The sequence below is a fragment of the Capsicum annuum genome, chromosome 5, assembly GCF_002878395.1.
Source record: "Capsicum annuum cultivar UCD-10X-F1 chromosome 5, UCD10Xv1.1, whole genome shotgun sequence".
In the NCBI taxonomy this organism is placed as follows: Eukaryota; Viridiplantae; Streptophyta; class Magnoliopsida; order Solanales; family Solanaceae; genus Capsicum; species Capsicum annuum.
The window spans coordinates 194038258-194063309 of NC_061115.1; positions in this window are offsets into that span (position 1 = coordinate 194038258).

A 25052-nucleotide genomic window follows, 5' to 3' on the forward strand; every position below is an offset into this window, starting at 1 on the left:
AAGGAATACACTTTTAGTAAGCTGAGATCTCATAATTCTATGCTGATTAATTTTGTGAATGACTTTACTAAAGAGAAGGAAAATCTAAATGTTCTAGAGAAATATGAGGAAGAAGTGATTGAATTAAGTAGCCAAGTGAATGAACTCACAATTAAAAAGGCAAAGCTGAAGGATGATCTTGCAAAATGTGAGGAAGAAATGGTTGAGCTGAGTGTGTAAGTGGATGAGCATCAAATAATTTGCAAGACTCTTTCTTGTGAAAATGTTCTATTAAATGAGAATCTTAGTGAAATCTCTAAGCATGATTCAAGAGGAAAAAGTGATGGAAGCTGAATATGGTTTTAGCTGGAAGAAGAAGTGGAGAAGGTTAAGGCTAATATGATTTCTTTACTTGAAAGAAACTTAGTACTTAAATGGGAACTAGTTTCGGTGAAGACTAAGCTTGAAAAGGCTCTCAAGTGGACTAATTCATCAGAAGCTCTGACTACCCTACCATCCTATGGTCAAGTAGAAGAAGAGGCTTAGTATAGCACAGTCAAGATGATGCTTCTAACTCTTCTGCTAGATATGCAAGAAGTAAGGATAATATTTTATGTACTCATTGTGGAAAAGATGGAAACACAAGAGAAATATGTGCATCCAAAGAAACAACTCAAATACGAATGAGAAATAGTACCGCTTTAAGAAGAAAGAACAAAGATTACTTAGCTGGGTATGGAAGAAGTTGATCTTTCCGCTATCTCCATATTAAGAACTCAGATTGAAATGAGTTCCTAAGACTAACAATTGATTCATGATTTAGGGCAAATCAAGAGGAAGAAACTAATAAAGGGATGTTGGAGAAAGTAAATAAGGAGATATACACCCATGGAATGAAGGAGAATATGTAAAAAAGATGAGGTAAGGCAACACAAAACGATTGAATTCACGGAATCATTTAGGGACCAGGTCCCTAATCAGGTTAGAATGATTAACTATTCCTCATAAGTGACCACTGTAAAAATTTAATGATATGTGACATGTCACTCTCCTGCCTCTTCCAAAAGCTGTCACATGTACTTTAAGTCCAAGAGAAACATCTGTATAATTGGGCACATCTCATCAGACACATCCCCTTACTAAGTATAAATCATCCTTTAATGTCATATTTAAATCAAAATTAGATTTTTTTCTCTCTAATTTTGAAAATCTTCTCTCACACAGCCTCATAAGTTCCCAAATAATTTCCTAAAAGCGTCATATTGTTTCTTTCTTCATAGTTCATTAAATCACTACAATGTCAAATACTTCTCCATCCTCATAAAAGGACGAACACATTCCATTGAAGGTGATAGATACTCCTTCCACTTCTAATGGCTTATAGGAGTATTTTTCTATCACAAAGTTTACTCTACTTTCCCTATGAAAGATTTATAGGGATTACAACATGTAGGAGAAAATGAAAACTCAAAATGATCCACTTTCTAAAAAGGGTGATGCTACTAATGCTAGTGTTAACCTCAAAATCAATTCCTCCTCTAAAAAAGTTGATGAACCAAAAATAGAATATTTTAAAATCTAAATTCCTAAATATGATCTTTAATGCAACCCCTCTAAAGACCAAATCCTTGATCAAACAGTTCATTTATATCATGGTTTGGACTCTTTCTCCAAAACCTCATCTTTTAATAAATTTGAGTTTCCTAGAAATTTTAGAAGTGCTTTCATAGATGAAATCTATTTTAGAGCCCTATATTTTCATAAATTTGAGTCTCCTAGCAAATTTGGAATTGCTTTCATAAATGAAAATCTATTTGAGGATTTACCAACTTCTAAGGTAATGTAATACCCCGTATGTTTCTAAGCTAGGAAACGAACCATTTTTCCTATGTATGAAACCTCCTATCCTGTGAGTAGTATTTTAGTGCATGACTTACAATTAGTATCCTAGTGATAAGATAGCTTATGATACATTAATCATGTTCAAAATGAGTCACTTAAGATAATACAAGCTAAGAGTTTTTGAATCCATCAAGTTTTAGTGTTCGATTTTGCAAGGGTCATATTTGAATGAGTATAACTTGATGTTAATGTGGTATTTCTTATTTCTACCCACCAAATTGTAGATAATTGAATTATCTTACCAATGATACCAATTTCTCCTTAATCCAATACCCGAGTGAAAAGTTATGCCCATTTTTGTGAGAGACAGTAAGGATAGGCGATTGGTTACGCGCCGCCCAACCAAACTTAGGCGATTGGTTAGGCACCGCCTAAGTCAGTTCTAATGCCAAAAACACTCCGTTTTGAGTCATTTTGAGGGTAATTAAGTCTTTTAACACTCCTTACACGTCCCTAAACTTAAACCAATGAAATATATAGCTTCTAAACAGATTACAACCCTATTAACATCTCAAAGCTCATCATCCAAGAACACCATAGGAGAAAAACAACTAGGGTTGCACAATCAATATTGAAGATCAAATTTCAAGGAAATTCCTCCATCAATCATTAAGAACCTCCCTTCCAAGGTATGCGTAGTGTTCATCCACGGATTTCTTTCATTCGTGGAGTTCAAGAATCAATCTTTAAAATACAAAAGCTTGATTGATTGTGGTGATATGATCATACCCATGTTGATGCTTGTTTGTTTTGCTATATAATAGTATCGTGACTATATATCTCATGAAAGTTATGTTGTTAGTTAAAAAACATGATCTTTGGATGGATTGATAGAATGCAAGTATGAAATCCACCTATGCCTTAAAGAATGCATGCAAGGTGTTTGATAAAATGCCTAGTATGTTAGAACTTCATATTTACATGATTTCATGATATCTAAATAATAAGTTCATGTTAGTCATACACTCCAATATGAATTTCCATGCAAATTATGTGTTGTTATTGTTGTGGTATAAAACATGTATGATAATAGAGATATAAATTATGTACACAAAATATATCCATGCTTTCCCTACCGTTTTTGAGATGTTGAATAAATACATGAAGTATAATATTCCCAAATCATTACAATATGAACTAAAAGTTACATGTTGCCGTTCCCTTACGCTTGAATGGTTTCGATGTCATTGCTATGAATAGTATATGTTGTTGGAATGCCCATGATATTAGAATATGAGATTTATGACTTGATTATAAGCATTCTTATTCATGATAGATATTATGATGACCATGTACTTCATGAAATCCCCCACTCATGTATTATGGATTTTTATTGATGGTCGTGTACTCAAGAAATTCAAGTTGTGTCAGATTCCTTCCATCGAGTCCTGGAGGTACTTGTACCCAAAAAATATAGCTGTGTGCCTAGAGCCGTGTCATGTTTTCATGATACTCTCAGTCAAGCCATGATCTATAGAATTCAGTCAGTCATATAACTCAGGAAAACTCAGAAATCTCAGTAATCTCAGTGCTCAGTAACCTCAGCAACCTCAGCATTCACAGTCAATCTCAGTAACTTCAGTACTCTCAACCAGTCCTCAGAACTCAGTACATTCCGTCAGTCATTAGAATCTAGCAAACTTAGTTTAGCTCTGCTAAACAATACCACTAGTATCAGTACAGTTAATCAGTATCAGTTCAGTTATTCAGTTCAGCTTAGTTATTCAGTTTAGTGTCCTTTCATATCGGAGTAGAAGTTAGCATCGAGTGAACCCAAGGATGGGAACTCACCCGCCAGTTCAGGGTGTGATTCTTAGTAGTCATCCTTGTGTTTTAGAACTACGTAACCAGCGTAAGTTGAGACATCTTAATCCATCAAATTAGGGTTGATGAGGTGGCTTAACCCGTCAGTTTAGGATTCCCACTGTTCTCATTTAGTACTTTCCAGTATAGGGTTCTCACAACTGTCCTTACCAGTGGCGCGGTATTGACACCCCTTCAGTCGGGTTAGAGATTGGACCCCAGCTTAGCTATTATAGCGTATTTGGGGCATGTCGGTTAGATAACTACTTCCCATAGTTTCAGTTATAGATTTTAGGACTGTCAGCTATAGCTACCCAATCTCAGTAAAGAACTCAGATATCTCTTCAGATTTCAGTATATCAGGCCTGTCAGATATAGTCAACTCAGAAATAGAATGAAACTCAAATAGTTTCCTTTAGATTTATGGACTGTGAGATATAGTCACTTATACTATCAATCACAACAGTTATCAGAACTCATGCTATCAGTACTCAGCTTTAGTACTGTCAGATACAGTCAATCAGACCAGCTCTTCATAATTCGAACTGTCAAAAACAATCATTCATTTATCAGTAATATAGTATCAGTCTCCCAGTATTCAGTAATACAGTATCAGATCCATCACTTATTAGTGATTTACATATCAATATCAGTAAACCCAGTCTTTCAGAATCTCATTATCAGTACACTCATATTGTCAGTATTCAGACTCAGTAGTTAGTATCTCCACGAGTTCAGTTACAGTTACGTATGCATGTATGTACTCTCACATTCATATCAGTCAGTATTTTTCATGCATATAGCCCTTTGCATTTAGCCTACCTTACTCATATACTCAGTACATTCAGACGTACTGACGCATTTGTGCTATGGTACTTTCTCTTATGTTCCACCATAGGTTCAGAGGCATGAGCTCTAAATCAGCAGTAGATTCCAGGATTAGCAGTTAGAGTTAGACATGAGTTCTCATCCTTTGAGGACACGATGATTTCATTTCTATTTCAGTTTTCAGTTTATTTTAGTAGTTGGAGTTAGTTGGGGACATGTCCCATCAACTCCTTATTCAGTTCAGTTAGGGGCTTTCAGACTTGGTGTCAGATTAGATGTTCAAACTTTAGTATTTATGTTCCTTTTTGGTATTGTTATACCATATTTTTCAAATATGTATTAGTATTGAATTTTATGGCCTTACAGTTTATGTTTCTACATATTTTATAAGATATTATGTAGTTTACAGGTACAGATATCAGTCATGGGTTAGCTTGTGGTCCTTCGGGGTCATGAGCACCGTGTAGCATTTTAGTTCAGAAAATCGGGGTGTTACAGGTAACCTCTTCCAATATCCAATCCATAAGTGAGGTATAGGTGTACAAGGCCTAACTTCCTTTAGTATTGAACCCCCTTGGTAGGAAAAACCCCCGAACAACACTTTTTACATGGATACAAAATAACCCTCCTGAGAATACTGATGAGGAGAATATTATGCTTTCTTCTGTTCTTGATCTTTCAGGTGGGAATAAAGATGAAAAGAATGACTCAAATAGTGATGATAACAAGCTTGTGCCTTAAAAGTTGTCCAATACGGGATTATCTTCATACACAAAAGCCAGTAGGGATTGATATAATTGGGCCGACAGATAAAAATATGGTGGATGTTGAAGACTCAAATAAGAACACTAAAAGTCTGTTTAAAGAAAAAAGGGATAGTAAAGATAGTGATTTTGATAGCATGTTTGAAAGCCTAAGTGACTATAATAATGAGTCATTTAATTCTGATGTTGAGAAATATTACTACTACTAAGGTTAACGTGAGAGGAAAGAGAGATTACTCTAAAAAGAAAGGGAAGGGGTTATTGGTGAAGAAACTAGTGTCAAAACCTCAGGAACCCTTGGGACTTCTAGCAAGGGAACTGGTTATTCAGGGAAGGAAGTTACATCACTAACAATAAAGGTTTGACAAGGTAAACAATACTAGAAATTCTTAAGAATCAATAACTCTTAAGGGGAGAGTATTTGATCGTTCTACGGCTAAGTTACTAGGAATGAAAGATTTGATTGAATGGGTAAATCTTTAACACTATGAGCATCTGTTTGAGGGACCTATTCATTATCTGTATAAACAAGAAATGAGGATGTTTATCACAACCTGATTATTTCTGAATATGGGATATGCTTGACTTCTAAAGAAAATGTAGTGAACATTACTATGGATGAGGATGTATTGTTAGAGATCCTAGGTGCACCAATTGAAAAAATTAGGACCATGAGAGGAGAACAGGATTTTGTGAAGTTTTTAAGTGTCTGTATAAGGCTTGATGACATGAACATCGACAATGTAAACAAAATTGCTCTAAAAAGTGAATATCAATAGCTCTTTGAGTTGGTGAACAAAGCCTTTCTTGCCTGATCTAATAAAAGATCTACTATTACTGGTCTTGATTTGTTTCTCATTGAATATTTTCCATGTAGAACAAGGTAAATTTGGCTGCTATTGTAAATGAACACACAACACTATGATGACTGCCAAAGATGGCAAATATGGTATGGCTTATAGGTTTGGCTAAACAATGTCTTTGCAAATGCTAGCGTTGAATATGGCAAAGGAAAAATTGGTTCTGTTAAGAAGGTTTTCAACATGGCCACCCTTAAGGATAATTAATGTGCTCCTAGAAATGGAGGAAAAAATATAAGTCAATTATTTCAGAGTTGGTGGGCATTTTGAACAAGTTAAGGGAAGATCTAGATGTCATGATAGCTCTTATGGACTAAAAGGATGCTAAGATTGCTGCATTAAAGGCAACATATGTGAAAGGTGGAGAAGAGGGAACCAGTTTACATTAGAAGTTGAAAGAGAAAAATGTTATCCTGGAGGAGAGAGTGAAGAGGTTAGAAGTAAGAGTTAGAGTATTAATGGAGAAAAATGAAGATCTAACATAACACATAATCATGGATTATCGTGCTTAGAGTGAAAGGATGACTATATTTCTCAGGCAACTATCTCATTCTTCTGGTGCTTCTTCCTGAATCTTTCCCAACCTAGTCCCTATTCTTTTTCTCTTTAGCCCTCATTTTTAAGCCCTTCCAAAATCTTTTCTCTTAGATTTGTTTTTCTAGGATGTAACTGACACAATGATCATTATGTTTTTATGGTCACTATGTTTGAATAGTGTTTGATACTTACTTACTTGATCTATGAATGAATTACTTTTGTGCTATCACTTCTTTTATTTCTGTCTAATCTTTTTTTCTCATGGTAGTGTAGCATATATAGATATGAATTAACATGTATGCCTATATATGCCTGGTTTATTGCTTAGCCTCTTTGATGATGCCAAAATGGGGAAATTAGAAGTAGTTGTGCATAGATGCTATGCAATCATGTGAGGCTATTCTTAGATGTTGAGATGATCATGTTGCTGGACATAGTATGATATAATGAAAGTTGAGGGGAAGTGAGATGCAGGGATGTTAGATAGTGAATAAAAATAGGGGTTCTCACACTTATAGGGAACCTTCGGTGCACATAGACAGGGGCAATAAAGTGAATAATTCTTAGAGGTATCATAGACTGGGGGAACAAGTATGGTTGAAGGATTAGGGGTACGTGTTGCTGAGTCTTGTTGTGTATGTTGTGTTTTGTGTGAATTCCTGAGGATGTTGAAGTCCGGCATGAGATTGCCATCATCAAAAAGGTAAAAATTGTTACGTCCTTAGTTTTTATGTTTCACAAATTATATGTTGGGGACCTATTTCCTTGAGATTGTGTGATGACAAAGTTGCTACTGCTTAAGGAACAGGTTGGGCTTAACTGTCACTATCACAGTCAACCCCACAGCTGGACACAAGTACAAACTGTTGCCATCTTTTTTTCCTAACCAATGATATTCCTCTTAGGTTTTCTTGTGTCATAATATATATTGCTCATCTTATCCAACCAGGAAAAGTTGCTTCCATATACTTACAAAATATATCTTGATGGAAGATCTTAGATCAAAGACTTACTTTTCAACAAGGAGCTGATAGCTCATCAAGTTTTATTTTCTTTTCTTGTTATATTTAAGTCTTTATATTGTGGTCTTAAACATTGCCTACTTCTGCCTGTATGATTAGTAGTAGGTGTTTTGGTGTAAACCACTTTTCTCTATAGTCATTTAGAGTTATGTAATTCTCAAGCTAGAGTTAGCTTGGCTTTCCAGTTAGAGTTAGCTGGAGTGTGGGTGTAGTAGATTTGGTGTGCATTTTTCCTTGTAATAGAGTTATTGCTAGAAGAGAAATGATTGAGATTTTAATTTTGAATTTTGGAGTATGTATTCAAGAAGCTGCTTGGATCTAGTGGAGCTTATAAATCCTGAAAGCAGGTCATAGTTTTTTTACCTTGAGCAAGGAGTTTCAATATATAACTACTGTGTCTACAATTTACTCTTTCATAGCACTTTATTATTTTCTCCTAGTTCTTGCTATTTGAATCATTTTGGGAACTGGTCCCAAGTTTAGAAGAAACAAGTGGCTACTAGTGCACACCCAAAGTTGGAGTTCATAGACGTGATTTCAGGCCAAGTTAAAGGACATGTTTATGTATTATGCCTATAATTTATGGAAATGGCATATTTTAGTAGTCCACTTATTTACGTAATTGACCAATTAAGAACAAGCACAATTTTTTGTAAATTTGAGCCTAAAGTGTCTAATATAAATACTTTATCAAGATTCAAATGCAATATTTGATTATGTCATAGTTTAAAAGTCTAGATGAAATTTATCATGAACCGTTAAGTACTTGGGAAGTATCACACACCTTTTGTGGATCTGTTCTACACTTAAAATTGAAGTAACATTTTGTTTACCGACCATTGGAGAGTTTTGCAAGCCTCAATACAAGCCAAGTGACTAACTTGAGCTTGTATTCGATTGCCAAAAAGTACTATAGGCCATGAGAGATTATTATACCCTATGAGTTTGACATCCTCTCTATATGAAGATATCATGTTATCCAGTGGTGACATTTGAAGATATAGGTGGAGAGGTTCGCGTGCCTATACACTAGTCAATTGAAAACTTGAGCTTGTATTCCCCCGACAAATACTATAGGCCAAGCGAGGGTTTTATGCCCAGTGAATTTGAAATCCTCTTTATCTAAATATATTATGTTAGCTAGTGGTGAAACAAAAATTACAGGTGGAGAGGTTCGCGTGCCTATACTAGGCAAGTGAAACCCATGAGCCTATATTTCCCGGATAAGTACTATAGGACATGTAAGGATTTTACACCCCATGAATTTGACATACTCTCTATTTGAAGAGATCATGTTAGCTAGGAGATAGAGGCAGTGCATTTTGAAGAAGATGTTTCTCATCCTAACTTTTAGGTGCATCCACATATTGAGTTCTTTGTTGATTTAGGCCCTTCGGGAATGCAAATCGTACAAACACAGAGAATATTTATGTTTTATGGTAAAATAAGTCAAATATAAAATATTTGTTTGTCCCCATTTTGTGGAACTATACTAGGTATATTGTTGTTGTTTCATATTTGTTTGTGCTCCCTAATATAAGCACTGCTTAAAATCCACATTTAAGCTTTTTGTTAATACACAATTATTTTAAATTGGTCAACTTTCATTGATTTTCCTGGACTATAATGTGTTGGTTATATATTTTGCAAGCACTACTATCAAACACTTCCATAGCAGTTATATTCCAATCGAGATGAAGAAGAAAGGTACCAAGTTGAGTATTTTATACACATGTACATTTACAAAAATAGAGAAAGTGATAATTGACTAATTTATGAAAATTTATTCAATATCGAGGAGTCAATTATATAGAGGAACAAATGTTATAATCGAAAAAAATTGTCACGACCTAATTTACAATTTATGATGACACCTACCAGTTCTCGCTAGTGGGTAAGTCAATACCATAGCTCGAAGCTAACACAATGGGTTAATTAGATAAGAAAGGCCCAACATAGGCTAAATCCAAGGACATAATTATGAACATAAGGGTTCTAAATAGAATGAATAGTCAAGCGAGATACCAATCCCAAAACCTGGTAGAGCTAGTACAAAAGCAACTAACAGTATAAATACAATTCCAAATCTAGAATAGTTAATTCATTTGTCTTAAATGCTAAGACTGAATACAAGAGATTGAAGGAAATTAGTTGACTCGAATTCTAAGAGCTCACACTATCTTCGAAAATCAATCATTGCACAAAGCACAATCTATGGCCACGGCTGATACTAGAATCCGCGTTAGAAAGGTATAGAAGTGTAGTATCAGTACCAAGATAATGGGCACTTAGTAGGCATCATTGGCTGACTAAGATAAATCTTGATATAAAAATAATAAAGTGGAAGATAATCATAACTAGGTTTAGGTACAGAATCGAACCTGAATCATATCCATCATAATTGTATAAAATCAATAAGTAATTTGGAATAACAGTATAACATAAGGCATAAACACATGACAATATCAAAGTACATAACAAGTATGAAATATCAGAATCACAATATGACATAGGACATTAACAAATGCCTGTATCGCCGTACTTAACATGTTTTAAATACTGAAATAACAATATAACAATGGGCACCTACACATTCCCATACTATCATGCATAAGAAATAAATGATTTTGAATCATAGATCAACACAAGTGCAGTCACAAGCAAACACAAGTAAGAAGTTGGCGCCCATACACCAACTAGTGCATAAGTAAAGGAGCATATCATGGCGTCCCATACCACTGGAGAGTACACCCAAGAGAGCATCATACCATCGGAGAGCATATCCAAGAGACATAAAAGAATCAAATCTCCAATATATATCTATATATGACCAACTTCTCATTATCCAATGTTTTATGATATTTCCATCAAATGACCATTTGCCAACATTCATTATCATCATCAATAATCATAATTGAAAAACATATACCAATGTACTCATAACAATAATCATACCACCATAGAGGTATATATCTCATCAATACACCCTATTTGCTCCTTATTAGCTAGCCACTACTTATTACTAAACCACTTATTCACTAGTCATCATATGACCTCTAATTATTCACCTATCCATTATTCATCACATACTCATTATTCATGGGTCAACAACTAAACATTATTCACTAACCAACCAATATCTAACATATAGTCAAGATTCGCCGCTAGACCATATTTGCGAATTAACCAATATTTATATCTAGGCATCATAATTCGACTAGCCACCATCTAACAAAAGGCCATAAATCATCATTTATACATTATCCATCTATCTACTAACATCTTTTATCAACTAACCTCATCAATCCCCAAATCCTTGTTTGAAAATTAGTAAACATCACAAACGTAGACATCTATAACAACTAATCATCACCATCGCTAAACCCATTATCGCTAACTACCATAATGAAATAATCATCACCATTAATATCCATCAATGCCACTAGTCCGCTTTATCACTAAGATTTTCAAATCCACTAGTCACTATTAGCCACTTAAGTAATACCCACCACTGAGCATCTTTCCACTTTAAGTCAACAACTATACCACTTTATAGCTTAACTAATAAGAAGACTATAACTGATACCTCTAATATCAATATTATAGCCAAATACATAGGAACATAATAAACATATAATTGCCATGCATAGGGCTAGCTTGATTCCAACTGGGTACCATAAAATATCAGTATATCCTTCAGCCAAATAGGGTATTATAATATATTCAACATCTCATCTGGACGCATTGGGTATAATAACATTGTCATCATATTCTCCGGCCTTGCTGAGTATCATAATATCATCAACATACCCTTTGGCCTTGTCAGGTATCATCATATCATCATAATATCCTCCGAACTTTTTGGGTATTATCATAACATCATGATATTCTCCAGCTTTCTTAAGTATCATCATTACATCCTCCCTCCTTTCCAGGTAGCATCATATCATCATAATATTCTCTGTCCTTGTCAGGTATCATTATAACATCAATATATCTTCTAGTCTTGTCTGGCATCATCATCAAATCAATATATCCTCCAACCTTTCCATGCATCATCATCACATTAATATATCAATAATAAAGAACAAGTCCCAGGAGGGCTAAAGTAAAGTGCAAGCCCTATGATGGCTAAGGTAAATGACTAGTAAATAAATGAAAAGCCCCACGAGGGCTAAAGTAAAGTTCAAGCCCCATGAGAGAAAAGGTAAATGAAAAACATCACAAGGGATAAATTAAAGAGAGGTAAGGAGAAGCATAACTTTATATGTCACCATTCATTCTTGAGGATAATTTATCCGTAATAATATAAATATCTATAGCATGATTATTACAAAACATTAATGGGTTCAACATGTTTAGTAGCATTGCTTCTCATGTAGTCAATAAATATACCTTTTAGAACCCATAGTATCATGAATCATAATATTAACATCAAGAAGGCTTTCTAGCATAGTCACGGTTTGGTTACTAGACAAAAGCATAACACGAGTCCAAACATAATCTATATAGCATTATTGTATATAGTTAATAAGCGTGCCTTCTAGAACCATTTACATCATAGTTTCTAATATCAACAATAAGGAAGATTTTCAGTATGATTTATTATCATAATTATTAAGAAGGATCATAACTTGGGCAAGAGTTTAGTTAACGGTCCGAACAATAGCCTAAACAATGGCTTAATCAAATGTATTATTAATGACTCATCTTTACACAACCCATAATCTAGTCGTTTAGACCTTGGGCATAATCATAAGTGATATCATGTACATTGGCCCATTAGTTGCATATTCATTGGCCTACTATTGGCCTAAAGATAATTTATCATAAGTATGAAAGATAGCTAAAGTATGAATTAATATATATATATATATATATATATATAAATATATTATTCATAGCGTGGTCAATAACATCAATTGTGGCTTAAGCCATATTACAGTCAAGGGCTCATTTAGTATCATGTTTATTAGCCCAAACATTAGATAATCACAATAACATAATTACTAGCTTGACTCGAGCTTTTGGCTAATAAGGCATACAAGGGTATAATCACTTGGGCCTTATTCTCAATGTAATTCCACATGGCCAAGTAGTAGAAAGAACCATCAATATTATCTCAAAAGGGAACTCTCTAGTCAAGTACCAAGCGTAAGGGTTCAAGGGAATAAATCCTCAATCATGCCTTAAGGTGGGTCAACAAGCCTAAATTAAAATCTCCGAAATGAATTCTAAGTTAATTTCCACCCGGGACTAGGCTAAGGTATGTAAACTAATCCTTAGACATATACCAAGCCACCGTAAGCCCAAAGATAGATGTTCTCACTCAAGCACTTTAACCAAGTCCATTAGAACTAAGGCAACCTCCTCTAATATTAGCAAATATGGCCAAGTTACTTTAAGTATGATCAACTAGAGCATTTCACCTAAGCTTAAGTGTTCTACGACATTCTCATGCTAAAAAAAAGCAATGAAGTCTATTCCACCTAAAATTAAATGAGAAACAAGTCAACTTTTCAACCTCTAAGATTCACATAGCTTAATTGGTCCAACTAACCCAATTCTTGCATTTTATCAAACCAATATTTAAAACCCATGCAAATCTAAGAAGATATCAAATTATATCAAAATATAGTTCAATCTAACAAGGAGTAAACCAAGCCTACCTCAACTCCAAAGAAATTTCATGAACCACTAAACCCTTGCTTTTTCCTTTTTGAGAAGATTATTCAAGGAGCCATGCTATCAAAAACAAAATCTACATATCATTATGAAAATTTTGATACACATATTGCACCAGTGTGATTCCGGTCCAAAAACGACACAAAAAACCCCAAGTGGGTCCCACATATGCAAAACACGTTTTCAAGATCAACCCCATGTTCATACTCCATTAGGGAATCATAACCCTCATGAATAAAGTAGAATCCAAGTTTATTTGGGCAAAAAGAAATCCCTCAACCTACTCGAGTCTACACCATAAAGGTATAAAAGTAAAGTACGAGTACCAAAGTAATGGATACTCAGTAGGCATCATTAGTCGATTGAGTTAAATCATGTTATAAAAATGATAAAGTGCAAGATAATCATAACTAAGTCAAGGTACAGAATCAAACCTGAATCATCTCCATAAACATTATATAAAACTAGTAATTAATTTAGAATAAAAGTATAACATAATGCATCAAAACATGCTAATATCGAAGTACATAACAAGTATGAAATATTAGAATCACAATATTACATAAGGCATCAACGTATGACTATATAGTCGTACATAACAAGTATTAAATACCTAAATAACAATCCAACATGGGGAATCAACGCATTCCCATACCATCGTGCATAAGAAATAAATGAGTTGAAATCATAAAGCAACCCAAGTGAAATCACAAGCAAACACAAGTAAAAAGTTGGTGCCCATGCACAGTTGTGCATAAGTAAAGAAAACCATCATGGTATCCCATACAATCGGATAGCACATCCAAGAGACATAAAAGAATCAAATCTCTAATATATATATATATACCAATTTCTCATTATCCAAGGTTTTTTGCAATTTCCATCAAACAGAGATTTACCAATATTCATAATTATCATCAATAATAATAATTGAATAACATATACCAATATACTCATAACCAAAATTAAACTACAATATAGGTATCTATCTCACCAGTACTCCCTATTTCCTTCTTGTTATCTAGCCAATGCTTATTACTAAACAACTTATTCACTTGTCATCATATGACCTCTAATTATTTACCTATTCATTATTTATCACATCATCATTATTCATGGGTCAACGACTAACAATTATTCACTAACCAGCCAATACTAACATTTAGTCAAGATTCACCACTAGATCATATTTGCGAATTAACCAATATTTATATCTAGGCATTATAATTCAACTAGCCGCCATCTAACAAATGGCCACAAATCATCATATATAAACTATCCATCTATCTACTAACATCTTTTATCAACTAGCATAATCAATCCACAAATCCTTGGTTAACAACTAATCAAAATCATAAACGTAGACATATATAACTATAATATCCCATACTTTTCCTAGCTTAATTTTGCTGCTAGAATGTCAAGAGTTAGATTACAAAATAAATATCAATTATTTCATATGAACTTTTCCAGATTTAAATAATTAAATAAGCTTTCCATCGATACCAAATTCTCCTAAATCTAATACACGGTTGAGAAGTTATGGCATTTTTAGTAAAGTAGTATGCTATTTAGGCAAGCACCACCTCGCGGAGAGGGCTAATTTCATAATTGTAAATTTTCAGTGGACCTTGGCTCGTATCACGGAAAAGTTTCAGGTCCGAGTCATCCTTTTCCAGTGGCCCAAAGCAATTTTACCGCATCATGTTGGAGCCTCATTTCCCAGTTGTGGAAATCCAGTGGCTCACCGTGATGGTGGCACATCACGGTAATGACGAAATTCTCAGTTGTCCCATTTTTAGTGATCCACTGCAATAGTGGCATGCAAAGTCAGGATTTTCCAGTCCAAATCAATGTTTAAAAAGAAAACTTTGGTCAATTCTCAAGCCCCCAATTCGTCATAAACAAGGAATTAAGCCTATTCTAAGCACTTATGCTTATTTTCATCCATTCTCTCTCTAAGAAAAACCCTAGAGCTCAAAGCTTACTCTCCAAGAAATCGATTTCCTCCATTGCTTCTCCAAAAAAACTCAAAGTTGAGAATTCCCAAATCAAGATAATAAAGACTTCATTATCAAGAGCATAAATAGAGATTTAAATTCAAGCTTTCTTAGAAATTTCATCAATTAAGTTATGTGGGAAATATGAACAAGGATCCTCTTTCATCCTTGTGCCCAAAACTAAGTTTTTATTTCAATTTATTTGATTTTGAATGATTATACATGATTTTTAAATTAGGGTTCATACTCATTATTGCTAATTGTGAGATTATGAGATTTCAAGTATTTTAGAAATTGAATTGCATGACTATTTTCATATTTTCATGCCTATTGTAATGAGTTCCAGATTTTAAGATGAACTGTCATTGTTTCTATTACTAAGCATGATTATTATGATGTTCTGACATGAGATTGATGCATATCATCCCTAGATTGAATATTACTATTTCAAGAAAGATTATTCTTTAAGTATCAAATGATCATTTTATTTTTAGATTTTCAAAAAACCTTGATCTTTTGATCCTCAGATAAGCATTGGAATCCACATTATAGATTTATTAGAAATCAAAATAGTTTTATTCTCAGATTGAATTAGATGAATGAATAATTTGTTCATAATAACTCTTATGCTAGATTTTTAAAATAAATTTCCAACAGAATGAGCATACAGATTAAAAGAGAGTAGTATTTAGCCTGAGTGGGAACTATGTGATTAGCGTGCCCTATCTTCCATAGAACTACGTAGCCAATGTAGGTACAGATTAAAATTATTTCCATTTCCATATGTATGATAGATACTATCGGGATAACTTAGATTGGGTTATACTCCTTGGCTAGAGTATGACACCTTTCCCCATCATGAGGTTTTTCCTATAGGGGAATAAGACGTTGGACTTTATGTTAGCTCATATGGTTTATGTCAGTTAGAAGAACCTCTCTAAAGTTTTAAGCTTATAGCATAACAGAAAAGAATAATAGAAAAAGCTTTTAGAAAACTAAGTGTAAAGTCTCACAACTTTATTCAGATTATGTTTTACAGAAAGATATTAGCTACAGACTACAGCTTTTAGATTTCAGCTATAGAAGTGAGCCCTTTTTACACTTAGATAGTATGATTTATAGATAGAACATTAGTATAGATTTTAGAACTAAATGTTATGACTCACTAGATTTACAAAGAATTATTTTCTATTCATAATTATAGATTTTAGTTTTTAGATATTTCAGCTTATGTGTGTCATTTACATTTAGCATACATTGGTTTACAAACTGTGATGATGATTTATATTATGTTTTACTTATGCATTCACCCCATATACTCAGTACATCCTCAAAGTACTGATCCACATATACGTCTGTGCTATATTGTGTCATAATGTAGGTTCAGGTGCTCAGTTTCAGTAGCATGAGTGATTTTATACTTCTCCATCTACATCCAAAAATTGGTGAGTCCTCATAGTTTGGGGACTTGTCTTTCAGTTTCCAGCTTATTAGATTTAATGAATCAGTATTCTTTTAGACAGATAGAGTCAACTAGGGGTTTGTCCTAGTAACTCTCTAGTTATTAGTAGCAGAGGCTTATCAGACTGCTAGATATGATTCAGACTTATAGTATTAGTTTTTAAGACATTATATTTAGATTTTTCTTAGTTGTTTCAGAATGTTTTCCGCATTAGTATGATTTTGATATCTATATTTCCTTATTATGAGATTCAAACTTAGTAGAAGGTAGATAGGGTTAGCTTATGGCTACTCGTAGTCTTGAGCATCGTGTGATATCTTGGGACCAGTTTTTGAGGCATTAAAAATTTTGTATCAGAGCGTAAGATTATTAAGAGTTCTAGGGAGTTAGACAAGCTGTGATATGTTGAGTCTTGATCATGAGTGTAAAGCGCGCCACATTTATGAGCAAGAGGCTATGTGAAATCCTTAGGAAATCATCTTTTTCTTTCATGATCTATCATTCCTACAGTATCTCTATGTTCTTTTTAACTCGTGATCTTATGTGACACTTGAATATGCCTCCTCGTTGAGCTAACAACCATATAAATAATAACCATCCACCCAACCCACCGATTCTCTGAATCAGAACGTATCCCATGCTAAATTTCTGGCGACCTTTTAGGCTTTGGACCAAGCAGTGACTGCTAATGTTCAAGGCAACCATCAGATGAAAGTCGCTCTTCAATAAAATGGGTACCTAACAGTATCCAGAATTAGAGATTTCATGAGAATGAATTCGCCAAAGTTCTTTGGGTCAAAGGCAGGTGAGAACCCACAACTTTATTTAGATAAGGTGAAGAAGATCTTCCAGATTATGCATGTTTGTAAGGAGGAGAGTGTAGAGTTAGCATCCTATATATTGAAGGATGTACCGTATGATTGGGTAGTTATTTGAAAGAATGGTAGAGGTGAGAATGCAGCTCCTATGAGTTGGTAAGTATTTAAGAATGTATTTTTAGACAGGTTTTTTTTGTGTGAGATTAGAAAAGCTAAGATAGTAGAGTTTGTGAATTTGAGGTAAGGCTCAATGACAGTGAAGGATTACTTCCTTAAGTTCAATCAGTTGTCTAAGTATGTCCTTGATACAATGGCTGATCCTAGGGAAAGTATGAGTAGGTTTGTTACTGGCATATCTATCTTGGTAGTCAAGGATTATAGGACTGTCATGCTTATTAGAGACATGGATCTTGCTAGGTTTATGATTTATGCTTAGCATATTGAGGCTGAGAAGTTAAAGGGTAGAGATAGAAGTAATAAGAAGGCTAAAATAGGGCAGTTTAAGTATGGCCAGGCTAGGTCTCAATATGGAAATCGTTTATAGTTTCAGAATCATTCATCTATGCCAGCACCATCTTCATCTAGTACTCCTTCTCCTAGAGCTAGGTAGGAGTAGTGGGTAAGTCTTCTATGTGCAAATCTCAGAATAGTGTGAGTGGAAAGCCCAGTTATCCACCATGTGCTAAGTGTGGTGAGAATTATCCTGGTAAGTGTATGTTGGCGTAGAAGGGTTTTATGGTTATGATAAGTTGGGTTATGGAATTAGAGAGTGTCCGCATGCTAAGCAAGGTAAAAAATATATTCGTCCCAAGATTCAGGCTACTAGTGCAGCAGCTCCTCTAGGTCGCCTAGTCCCTCCTCTGGGCGCATACTCTAGTATCGGTGGCAGTCAGTGATAAAATCAATTTTATACTTTTCCATCCCATCAAGAGCAGAAGGATTTACCAAAATTTGTCACTGGTATGCTTTATGTCTTTCATCTTGATGTTAATGTGTTGTTAGACCCCAGGTCGAGTTTCTCTTATGTGACCCCACTAGTTGTAATGAGTTTTGAAATAAGTCCTGAAAATATCCCTGAGCTCTTTTTTGTTTCTATCCCAGTAGGTGAGTCAGTTGTTGCTAAACAGATCCATAAAAGTGTCTTATCACTGTCCTTCATAAAATCACGTTAGCAAACCTAATAGAGTTTTATATGGTTGAATTTGATCTTATTCTTAGATGGATTGGCTCCATTCCTATTATGTATCTATAGATTGTCGCACCCTAGTAGTAAAGTTTCAGTTTCTAGATGAGCCAATCTTTGAGTGGAAAGGTGAATCAGTATCTCCCAAGAGTCATTTCATATCCTATCTTAAGGACAGAAAGTTAATCTCTAAAAGGTGTATCTATCATCTAGTTCAGGTTAAATACACTAAGTCTGAGACTCCGATAGTTCAGTCAGTCAGAGTAGTCAATGAATTTCTTGAGGTTTTTCTCGAAGATTTACTAGGGGTACCTTCTAATAGGGAAATAGAGTTTGGTATTGACCTAAGTCCCAGATACTCAGCCTATTTATATTCCTCCTTATCGTATGGCTCCAGCTGAGCTTAAAGATCTTTTCGATAAAGGTTTCATAAGGCCTAGTGTTTCTCCATTGGGTGCTCCCATCCAATTCGTGAAAAAGAAAGATAGTTCTTTGCAAATGTGCATGATTATTGTCGGCTGAATAAAATCATGGTAAAAAACAAGTATCCACTCCTTAGAATTGATGACTTATTTGACCATCTCCAAGGTGCAAGTTATTTCTCAAAGATAGACCTTAGATTCGACTATCATCAACTTTAGTAAGGGAATGTGATATTCCAAAGATAGCTTTCAGAACCACTTATGATCATTTTGAGTTTCTAGTCATATCCTTCGGGCTAACAAATATCCCAACAACCTTCATGACTTGATGAACAGAGTGTTCAAACTATATTTGGACATGTTTGTCATAGTCTTTATAGATGATATTTTTTCTACTCTTGTAGTTAAGATGATCATGCAGACCACCTTAGAATTGTTTTACAATGTCTTAGAGATCACTAGTTGCTTACCAATTTCAGCAAATGTGAATTTTGGCTAAGTTTTGTAGCTTTCCTTGGTCATATTGTTTCCAGTGAGGGTATTTGAGTTGATCCCTAAAAGACAGAAGCAGTAAGAAACTAGTCTAGACCTATTTCTCCATCAGACATTAAGAGATTCTAGGGATTAGCTGGCTATTATAGATGTTTTGTTAAGGGTTTTTCTTTTATTGCATCCCCTATGTCTAGATTGACCCAAAAGAAAGTTTCAGTGGTCAGATTCCTATGAGAAGAGTTTTCAGGAGCTGAAGACTCGACTCACTTCAGCCTCAATTTTAGCATTACTTAATGGTAAAGATGGTTTTGTTGTATATTATAATTCCTCTAGAATTGGTTTGGGTTGTGTTTTGATGCAAAGAGGTAAGTTCATAGCCTATGCCTCTAGATAGCTTAAGCCTCACGAAAAGAATTACCCTACCCATGATCTTGAATTAGCTACTATTTTGTTTGCTTTGAAAGTATGGAGACACTATCTTTATGGGTGCATGTTGACATGTTTACGGATCACAAAAGCTTGTAGTATGTGTTTACTCAGTGAGAGTTGAATCTTCGACAGAGAAGGTGGTTAGAATTATTGAAAGATTATGATATGACTGTGTTGTATCATCTGGGCAAGGCCAATGTAGTGGAAGACACCTTTAATAGATTGTCTATGGGCAGTGTTACTTATGTGGAGAATGATAAGAGAGAGTTAGTTCAGGAAGTTCACTGGTTAGCTAGTTAGGTGTTATATTGGTTGATTCAGCTGAAGGAAATGTTTGGGTTCAGAGTAGTTCCGAATCTTCACTAGTTTCTGAAGTGAAAGAGAACTAAGATGAGGATTCTAGTTTGGTCAGACTGAAGGAGTCAGTTAAAGACCAAAAGATAGAGGTTTTTTCCTAAGGGGTGATGGTGTGTTGATGTACCAGAGTAGATTCTATGTACCATGTGTTGATGATTTAAGGTAGTGGATTATGGTGGAAGAGCATGGCACGCATTACTCCATTCACCCCAGAGCCACCAAGATGTACCACAACTTGCAAAAAATCTATTAGTGGAGTGGTATGAAGAGAGATATAGTAGAGTTTCTAGCCAAGTGTGCAACTTATCAACAGGTTAAGTTAGAGCACCAAAGACCTGGTGGTACATTGCAAGAGTTTGGATCCCCACTTAGAAGTGGGAAGAAGTGAATATGGACTTTGTAACTGGATTACCCCATTCGCTTCGTCAAAATAATTCGATTTGGGTAATAGTAAACAGATTGACTAAGTTAGTGCATTTCTTGCCAGTTCACACATCTTACATTGCTGAAGATTATGCCAAGCTGTATATCAGAGAGTTAGTCAGATTAAATGGAGTTTTTTTATCATCTTGGATAGGGGTGCTCAGTTTACCTCTCAGTTTTGGAGAGCCTTTTAGAAGGGTCTTGGTACCCAAGATCATCTTAGTTCAACTTTTCAACAACAGACAGATGGTCAGGCAGAAAGGACCATTCAAACTCTAGAGGATATGTCGAGGGCATGTGTTATTAATTTAAGATGTGTTTGGGATTACCATTTTCAATTGATTGAGTTTGCTTATAATAACAGTTACCATGCTAGTATTTAGATGGCTCCGTTTGAAGCTCTTTAAGGGTAGAGATGTAGATCACTAGTTGGTTGGTTCAAAGTGGGTGAGGCCACTTTGATTGGGCCAGACATGGTGTTTAAGGCCATAGAAAAAGTTTAGTTGATTCAAGAGAGATTGAAAGTAGCTCAGAGTCATCAAAAATCTTATACAGACGTAAGAAAAAGAGATCTTGAGTTCGAGGTTGACGACCTTGTGTATATTAAAGATCAACCCTTGAAAGGGATGAACATATTTGGCAAAAAGGGGAAACTTAGTCCTCGGTATGTAGGTCCCTTCCGGATCTTGAGTCGTGTTGGGAAGGTGGCATATGACCTTGAGCTACCCGCAGATATGTCCTCGGTTTATCCAGTATTCCATGTGTCCTTGTTGAAGAAGTGCATGGATGATTCAGCTATTGTAGTTCCTCTAAAAAGTACAGATATTCAGAATAGCCTCTCAAATGAAGAGCTGCCAGTAGAGATTCTTGATCATCAGATCCGTGGACTAAGGAACAAAGAAGTTACCTTGGTCAAAGTTCTGTGGCAAAATCAATCCGCTGAGGGTTCTACTTAGGACGCAGAAGCACACATGCTTACTAACTATCCTCATCTCTTCTCCATGAACTTAGATTATGCTGAAAGTAATAGTATTCCTTCATTTAGTTCTTTTCTAGTCTCGGATTCAGCCATATAGCTATTTTCATGGAAATTCATGCATGCGTAGATCAATTCAGTAGCTCAGTATGTTTTTGTTAAGTCATATAATTATTTCATTTGTGCATGATATCTTATCGTCTCAGACTCCTCAGCACTTTCAGTTTAGTTAGCCACATTCGAGGATGAATTTCCCCAACGGGGACATAATGTAATACCCAGCACTTATCCTGGCTTAATTTCACTCCTAGAATGTGAAGAGTTATCTTTAAAAATGAATAACGATTGTTGCATGTGAAATTTTCCAGATTTAGACCATTTATTGTGTATATAATTGAATAAGCTTTCCATCGATACCAAATTCACCTAAATTCGATACTCAATTGAGAAGTTATGACGTTTTTAGTAAAGCAATATGCTATTTAGGCAAGCATGACGTCGCAGAGAGGGCTAATTTCATAATTTTCAATTTCTAGTGAACCTCTGTGATTGGCCTACATCGAAGAGAAGTTCAAAGTCCCAGTCATACTTTTCCAGTGTCCCAACATGATTTCACCACATCGCATTGGAGTCCCAATTCCCAGTTGTTGAAATCCAGTGGCTCACCGAAGTGGTGGTGCATAACGGTGATGGCCAAATTCTGAGTTGTCCCATTTCCAGTGAGCCACCGCGATAGTGGCGCATTGTGGTGGCCTGCAAAGTCAGGATTTTCCAATCCCAATCAAAATTTAAAACGGGCACTTTGGTCAATTCCCAAGACCCCAATCCATCATGAACAAGGAATTACGCCTATTCTAAGCACTTTATGCCTATTTATCCATTCTCTCTAAAAGAAAAACCCTAGAGCTCAAAGCTTACTCTCCAAGAAATCAAATTCCTCCATTATTTCTCCATGAAAACTCAAAATAGTTTTATTCACTGATTGAATTAGATAAATACATATTTGGATTCGTAATAACCCTTATGATATCTTTTTAAAGTGGAATTCCAACAGAATGAGCATACAAATTAAAAGCGAGTAGTATTTAGCACCGATTGGAAAGTGTAGGATTAGCATGCCCTATCTTCCATAGAACTATGTAGCCAACGTAGGTATAAATTCAGATTATTCCTATTTTTATATGGATGACAGATACAGATATGATCACTTATATTAGGTTATACTCCTTTGCAAGAGTATGACACCTCTCCCAATTGTAAGGTTTTTCCCATAGGGGAACTAGACGTTGGACTCCATGTTAGCTGACATGGTTTATGTCGGTTAGAAGAACCTCCTGAAAGTTGTAAGCTTACAGTACAATAGAACAGAATAACAAAAAAAGCTTTTAGAAAAGTAAGAGACAAGGATCACAACTTTATTCAGATTATGCTTTACAAAAAGTTATTAGCAACAGCCTACAGCTTTCAGATTATAGATATAGAAGTGACACCTTCTTACACTTAGACAGTATGATTTACAGACAGAACATTAGTACAACTTTTAGACCTAACTAATATGACTCGCTAGATTTACAGAGTATGATTTTCTTATTATGATTACAGATTTCAGTTTTCAGATATTCAGGCTTATGTGAGTCATTTACATTTAGCATGCATTGTTTTACAAACTATGATGATGATTGGTATTATGTTTTACTTATGCATTCACACCCATATACTTAGTACATCCTCAAAGTACTGATCCACATATATATCTATATGATATATTCTCTCGTAATGTAGGTTCAGGTGCTCAGTTTCAGCAGCGTGAGTGATTTCGAGAATATCCATCTACATCTCAACAGTTGGTGAGTCCTCATAGTACGGGGACTTTTTCTTTAAGTTTCTAGGTTGTTAGATTTGCTAAATCAATATTCTTTCAGACAGATTGAGTCAGCTGGGGGTTTGTCCTAGTGACTCTCTAGTTGTTAGTAGTAGAGGCTTGTCGGAGTGGTAGAAACGATTCAAACTTACAGTATTGGTTTTTCAGACATTATATTCAAATTATTCTTAGTTAATTTAGACAGTTTTTCGTATTTAGTATGATTTTGAAATCTACATTTCCTTATTATAAGATGAATAGAGCATATCCAAGAGACGTAAAAGAATCAAATCTCGGATACATATCTATATATGACCAACTTCTCATCGTGCAAGGTTTTCTGGTATTTTGATCAAACGACCATTTGCCAACATTCATAATTATCATCAATAATCATAATTGAAATACATATACCAATATACTCATAACTATAATCATACCACCATATAGGTATCTATCTCATTAATACACCCTATTTGCTCCTTATTAGCTAGCCACCGCTTATTACTAAACCACTTATTCACTAGTCATCATATGACTTCTAATTATTCAGATATCCTTTATTCACCACATAATGATTATTCATGGGTCAATGATTAACCATTATTCACTAACCATCCAATATCTAACATATAGTCAAGATTCACTACTAGACCATATTTAAGAATTAACCAATATTTATATCTAGGCATCATAATTCAACTATCCACCATCTAACAAAAGACCACAAATCATCATTTATACATTATCCATCTATTTACTAACATCTTTTATCAACTAACCTCATCAATCCATAAATCTTTGTTTAACATTTAATCAACATCATAAACGTAGACATCTATAACAACTAATCATCGCCATCACTAAACCCATTATTGCTAACCACCATAATAAAATATTCACCACCATTGATACCCATCAATGACACTAGTATTCTTTATCACTAAGATTCTCAAATCCACTAGTTATTATTAGCCACTTAAGTATTACCCACCACTAAGCATCTTTTAATCAAAAGTCAACAACTATACCACTTTATAGATTAACTAATAAGAATACTATAACTGATACCTCTAATATTAATATTATAGCCAAATACACAGGAACATAATAAACATAAAATTTCTATACATAGGGCTAGCTAGATTCCAACTGGGTATCATCAAAATATCAGCATATCGTTCGGCCGAACAGGGTATCATAATATAATCAACACATCATCCGGATGCATAGGGTATAATCACATTAT